This window comes from Camelus ferus, chromosome 14 (genome assembly GCF_009834535.1).
Source record: "Camelus ferus isolate YT-003-E chromosome 14, BCGSAC_Cfer_1.0, whole genome shotgun sequence".
NCBI lineage: Eukaryota > Metazoa > Chordata > Mammalia > Artiodactyla > Camelidae > Camelus > Camelus ferus.
Window position 1 is genome coordinate 62,698,875 of NC_045709.1, and position 5,859 is coordinate 62,704,733.

The 5,859-nt window shown below is 41.7% G+C and overlaps 1 pseudogene; it reads left to right on the forward strand.

The window, feature by feature from the left end:
- Positions 1-3,961: 3,961 nt before the first annotated feature.
- Positions 3,962-5,031, forward strand: LOC102510130 (annotated as a pseudogene).
- The last annotated feature ends 828 nt before the right edge of the window (positions 5,032-5,859 follow it).

Genomic DNA, 5,859 nt, shown 5'->3' on the forward strand with positions numbered 1-5,859 from the left:
AATCAGAAGCATGGTGAAGAGTGATAAATATGTGGGGTTAGTATACCAACAAGATTGGGTTAGTGATGTTTTAATGAGGAGAACCCCTTTTGTATAGTTAGTGTGGCCTGTGTGTTGTACTTTTGATCATGACCGTATTTGATGTAACATAAGTGACAGTGATGATGTGTTCGAAGCTGACAGCTGTGGGGAGGGGTAAGGAGGCCCTGAGCTCTTGGATCTGGACAGCTGCTTCCTAGTGGCCCAGCACTGTGTTTGAATCAACAGATATGTTGCCATCTTGGTTCTGTCATGCACTAGCTGTGGGGATCTTGGAAAAACTTGTTGGAGCTGTTTGAATGTCAGTGACCTTGTTGGTAAAATGGTACTGACACTTACCTCTGAGGTATGTGCAATGAACAAAAGCGGTAACAAATGTGAAAACACGTTGTCATCTGGAAGTAGTGTTATAGAGTGTAAGACAGAATGATCATTGGCAATGAATGGCTAAGTGTTGAGGACACTTTTTCAACACCTGAAGGACAATAAATGGCAGTGGAGTTAAGAATGGGAAAGTTAGAGTGGGCATGTGGATTTCTTATTTGGGTTATGTCGTGTTTCAGTAGACTGTTAGTAGAGATTTCTGATAGGTATATTGTGTTTTGGTACTTGAGGCCATCTTGAGATTTTAGATGTTTTGACCTTAAAGAAATTCCTGCTGCTGAACACCAACTGCATGCTGGACAGTTAGACACTTAATGTACCGGTTGAGGGGTGAGGCTGTAGTGATAAGAACAGAAGAACCAGTAAACAGGAATCCTCTGTCAGTCACAGTAAGTCCTTCCGGTAAAGAAAATGAAGAACATCAGTTTTTTTTTATGAAAGTGAGTGTTTGTAGCTAGGATGGGGGTGGAATAAGAGTGGGATTTATGTAGTCAGCACACATCAGAGTGTAACCACAGCTGCCAAGGGAAGGACACGAAGGAGCAAGTCACATGACAGCTCAGGGGAGTGATGTTCTGGACAGAGAATGGGGGATCACATCTGTTTATCATTGTACCCCAGCATCTTAGAGTGACCAGGAAGCAGCAAATGGGTAACAGTCCTTATAACCATTTTTATTATTGTTGTTGTGTGTAGAAAAGAAGATGTGCACAGTGAGGGCCTAGCACGTGTGGAGGGTTAAGAAATGAATGTCCTTATCCTTCCCTTATGACAGTCCCTGTGGTTTTTTGAGGAGTTGCATAATTACATTTAAAGATTTTTGCTGTTATTACATCAATGTTTTTCTTAGTACTTTGTTACTTTAATCAACTAGTTTTCCTAACTATAAAAGTTTTAGCAAATAATAGATTGTGCTAAGCCATTGCTTACTGAAATGAAGCAGCTTCTACAGTGTTCTGTCAGTACTCAGTGTGACAGACTCCAAGGTTTGTTTTCATGCCAAGAATCTTAATACTAAATCCATATCTGTACTTAGAAATATTTTGAATTTATAGCAAATATACTTACTAAGATATTTGTTCAAAAATAAATGTATTTTAAATTTTACTTTTTTATTGAAGTATAGTCAATTTACAATGTTAGTTTTGTGTGTACAGCAAAGCAATTCAGCTTTACCTACAAAAATAGATATTTTTTAAAATGTGTTCCTTTTTGTGGGGTAATTCAAAATAGAGTTAGGTGTTCTGAAGTTAATTCTTTGTTGAAATGTGAATATAAGTCAATACTTTCCATGTGAAAATACTTGCTCTGGCTTTCCATGTTCAGTTTACTGTATCAAAAGCTAAACGAAGATAAAAGATAGACTTGATGTAGAGAATACATATGAAGTTTTCTATTTAAATGTTTGATTTCCCAAGATATTCTTCTCTTATTTTAAGTCTAATTGCTTTTAAAATAGGAAAGTTTTTTTTAAAAGTTAGGAAATGTAGGGATTTTCTTAGAAAGGGATTAGGAAATCTTTATGGAACTCATTATTAATATTGATTTTCATAGAGCATCTCTGGGAGTCTACCACAGAAGTATGTGGATATCTCATTTGGAGCTGCAGGTCAAACAGGGAAAAATACATTAAGTGAACAAATAGAAGGTAAGAACTGTATTTTATTAAAAAGTCTATTGACAGAATGTTGATTTCAGACATGAATTCTGATATATTCTAAAAGCCAAATAAAATCACCTGGTGAAGGTATAGTGAGGCAAAAGATGAGAAAGGGAGGCCAGTTACATAACTTAGGCATCCACAGCAGATTAGAGAGTGCCTTTTAAGGAGCTAAGTTGTTAGTTTGACTTCAAGATGCTCTTTGACCTAAGGACAGTCAGGAAATAAGGAGGAGGGAAAGAAGGGATGAAGAATGAGTGAGGGAGAGAGGACAGGCAGTAAATGAAGGAAAAGAAGTTAGAGGCCTGTGGGGAGGGTGGGAAGGTAGAACAGTTCTTTAGAAAGAGGAAGAGTCTCTGAAATGTGAGATGGATCTGAAATGAGCTTCCAGCTCCAAAGCTTGTCTGACAAGCACAAATATTCCTTTTGTCCCCATCCTCCTCATTGTTAGGAAGGCAGTGAGGGCTGAGGTACCTGATCACACAGAGGTAGGTTCTACCTGCTGTGGGTGAACACAGGCAGATGTGGGCAGCTGTAAATGTCTGGACCTTCATGTCATGTAGTGTGTTGCTGCCTTATAGGATGGAGTCACCTAGGCCAAAAGAAGAGAATAAGGAGGAGGAAGAGAGCAGGGTGTGTTATTGGTGGGGGGGGGCAGGGATGCTGTTGCCTGATAAAGAGTCCATTAGAAAGTTTGCAACTTCTAATACAGTTTCAGGTTGGAGAAGTGTTATAGTGGGCACTTGAGGCTAGATTTCAGAAGGATCAATTAAGTCGTGTAGACTCGGTGTAGACGAGAGTTTCTCAAATTGTAATTAGTCACCCTGGGGACCCGGTGAAAAGTGCACATTCTGACCAGCAAGCTTGTGATTTTGCATTTCTAACAAGTTCTAAGGTGACACCATTGTTGGTCTTGAGACCACGCTCAGAGTAGCAAGAGGGTAGATGTATGTTTGGAGAAATCTGGAAAAGCCACTGGAGAGTTCAAGACATAACAACATCAAGGAAAAGCATGGTTTCATTTTTCTTTCTGAGCAGTTTATAGCCAGAGGGAGGCAAAAAGTTGAAGTAGAAATTACCCATGTAAGGCACTGTGATTTAGCAGAAAGGAAAAAGAAGTGGTGGGGATAATCCACCCAAAGAATACAAAATGAGAAGAATTACGACCACAGATCTAGGGATACCTTTGAAGAGGGAAGGGTGCAGTGAAATGAAGGAAGGAGGAGAAAATGTGGTAGGTAGGTGATGTGGGAATTGATGAGGAAACTTGAGAGAACTTTTAGAATAGCATCATATATTTGCACTGAAGCAAGATTAGATCATTGCCACTGCAGAGAATTCCAGAAGCAGGAAGAGGCTAGAACTGGGGTAAATCACAGCCACTCCTCACAACTATCAGGCATCAAGGATATATGTTGTATTGGTATTTGTTATTCAAATGAGATTAGTTTAAATATGAAAGCATTAGCTTTTTTTTTTAAGATAGATAATTTTTTGATAAGTTGGTTGTTTCACAAAAAGCCTTTTAAACATTAGCATGAGATACTAAACCAAACTAATTTTGGGAACAAAAGAAATTAATAGAGTTATTTCCCTAATGCTAAAATTGTTGTTTTCAGTAAATACTACAGTGATTTTGAAATATAAAAGGCTTTTAATATCTAGTAATGTGGCATTAAATTTATTTTTTCCTTTTTGATAATCATATTTCAATATTGAAAACTTAATATACATTATTTCTTAGTTGTGTCTTATATACCTTCTTGCATGAGTGGATCAAGAAACTTTGAGATGACAGCCAAGACCACGTCTACCCCGACAGCATGGGCCCATCGCCACTCCATCTTCAGGGCGAAGCTGCACCACCACCAGTTCGCCATGGGTAAAAATATTGCTGCGCTCATGGTCGACAATGGCTCTGGCATGTGCAAGGCTGGCTTCGCAGGTGACGATGCCCCCCGGGCCATCTTCTCCTCCATTGTGGGATGCCCCTGGTACCAGGGCATCATGGTGGGCATGGGCCAGAAGGACTCCTATGTGGGTGATGAGGCCTAGAGCATAAGAGGCATCCTGACACTCAAGTATCCCATCGAGCATGATATTGTCACCAACTGGAATGAGATGGAGATTTGGCACCACACCGTGGCCCCCAAGGAGCAGCCTATGCTGCTGACTAAGGCCCCCCTGAATCCCAAAGCCAATTGTGAGAAGATGACCCAGATCATGTTCGAGACCTTCAATACCCCAGCCATGTACGTGGCCATCCAGGCCGTGCTGTCCCTGTACACCTCTGGCCTCACCACTGGCATCATGGTGGTCTCTGGTAATGGGGTCACTCAAATTGTGCCCACCTATGAAGGATATGCCCTCCCCCATGCCATCCTGCGTCTGGACCTGGTTGGCCGGGAACAGATGAACTACCTCATGAAGGCCCTCACAGAGCATGGCTACAGATTCACCACAACAGCCAAGTGGGAAATCGTGTGTGACATCAAGGAGAAGCTATGCTACATTGCCCTGGACTTGGAGAAGGAGATGGCCGCTGCCACCTCCAGTTCTTCCCTGGAGAAGAGCTAAGAGCTGCCCGATGGTCAGGTCATCACCATCAGCAGAGAGCACTTCTGCTGCCCCAAGGCTCTCATCCATCCCTCCTTCCTGGGCCTGGAAGCCTGTGGCATCCATGAGACTACCTTCAACTCCATCATAAAGTGTGACTCGACATCTGCAAGGACCTCCATGCCAACACGGTGCTGTCGGTGCTGTCCAGCGGGACCACCATGTACCCCTGCATCACTGGCAGGATGCAGAAGATCACCGCCCTGGCCCCCAGCACGGTGGAGGTGAAGATCATTGTGGCCCTCGAGCACAGGTACTCTGTGTGGATGGGTGGCTCCATCCTGGCCTTGCTGTCCACCTTCCAGCAGATGTGGATCAGTAAGCAGGAGTAAAATGAGTTCAGCCCCTCCATCGTCCACCACAAGTGCTTCTACGTGGACTGAGTTACCTTCCACCCTTTTCTGGACAAAACCTAACTTGGGTGGAAAAGGAGATGAGATTGGCATAGCTTTATTTAGTTTTTATTTTTTCTTTTCTTTTCTTTGTTGATACTTGACTCAGTATTTAAAAACAGTGAAGGTGACAGCAGTCAGTTGGATCAAACATCCCCAAAGTTCTACTTTGTGACTAATGACTGCATATTTTTTAAAATAGTCACCACAAATATCATGAGATGCATTGTTACAGGAAGTCCCCTGCCTTCCCAAAAGCTGCCCCACTTCTCTAAGGAGAAAGGCCAGTCCTCGCCCAAGTCCACACAGGGGAGGGTGATAGCATTGTTTTTGTGTAAGTGATGTTCTCCAAATTAAAAAAAAAAATTTACCCTAATACTTGTTTTTTTATTATTATTATTTTGAATTGTTAGCCCCTGTTTTTTGTCCCCAAACTTAAGATGCATGAAGGATTTTGGTCCCGGTGAGAGTAGGCTGAGGCATGGAGGCAGCCAGGGCTTACCTGTACACAGACCAGTTCAACAAAGTGCACACCTTAAAAAACAAACAAACAAAGAAACAAACAAAAAAACTCTCTAAGGTGGCTAAGCTAGAGGATCCAAGAAATGTAGGCATACCAGTAAGCCACATGGGTATGGAAAAAAATGAATATTTTTATGAACTATTATTCTCCAAGTGTGTATCCAAGCTGATCAACTCATAGCACTTTCCCTGATGTGAAGTGAATTACACATTCAAATAAAGAGTCATCACAACTGTGGTCTTCCT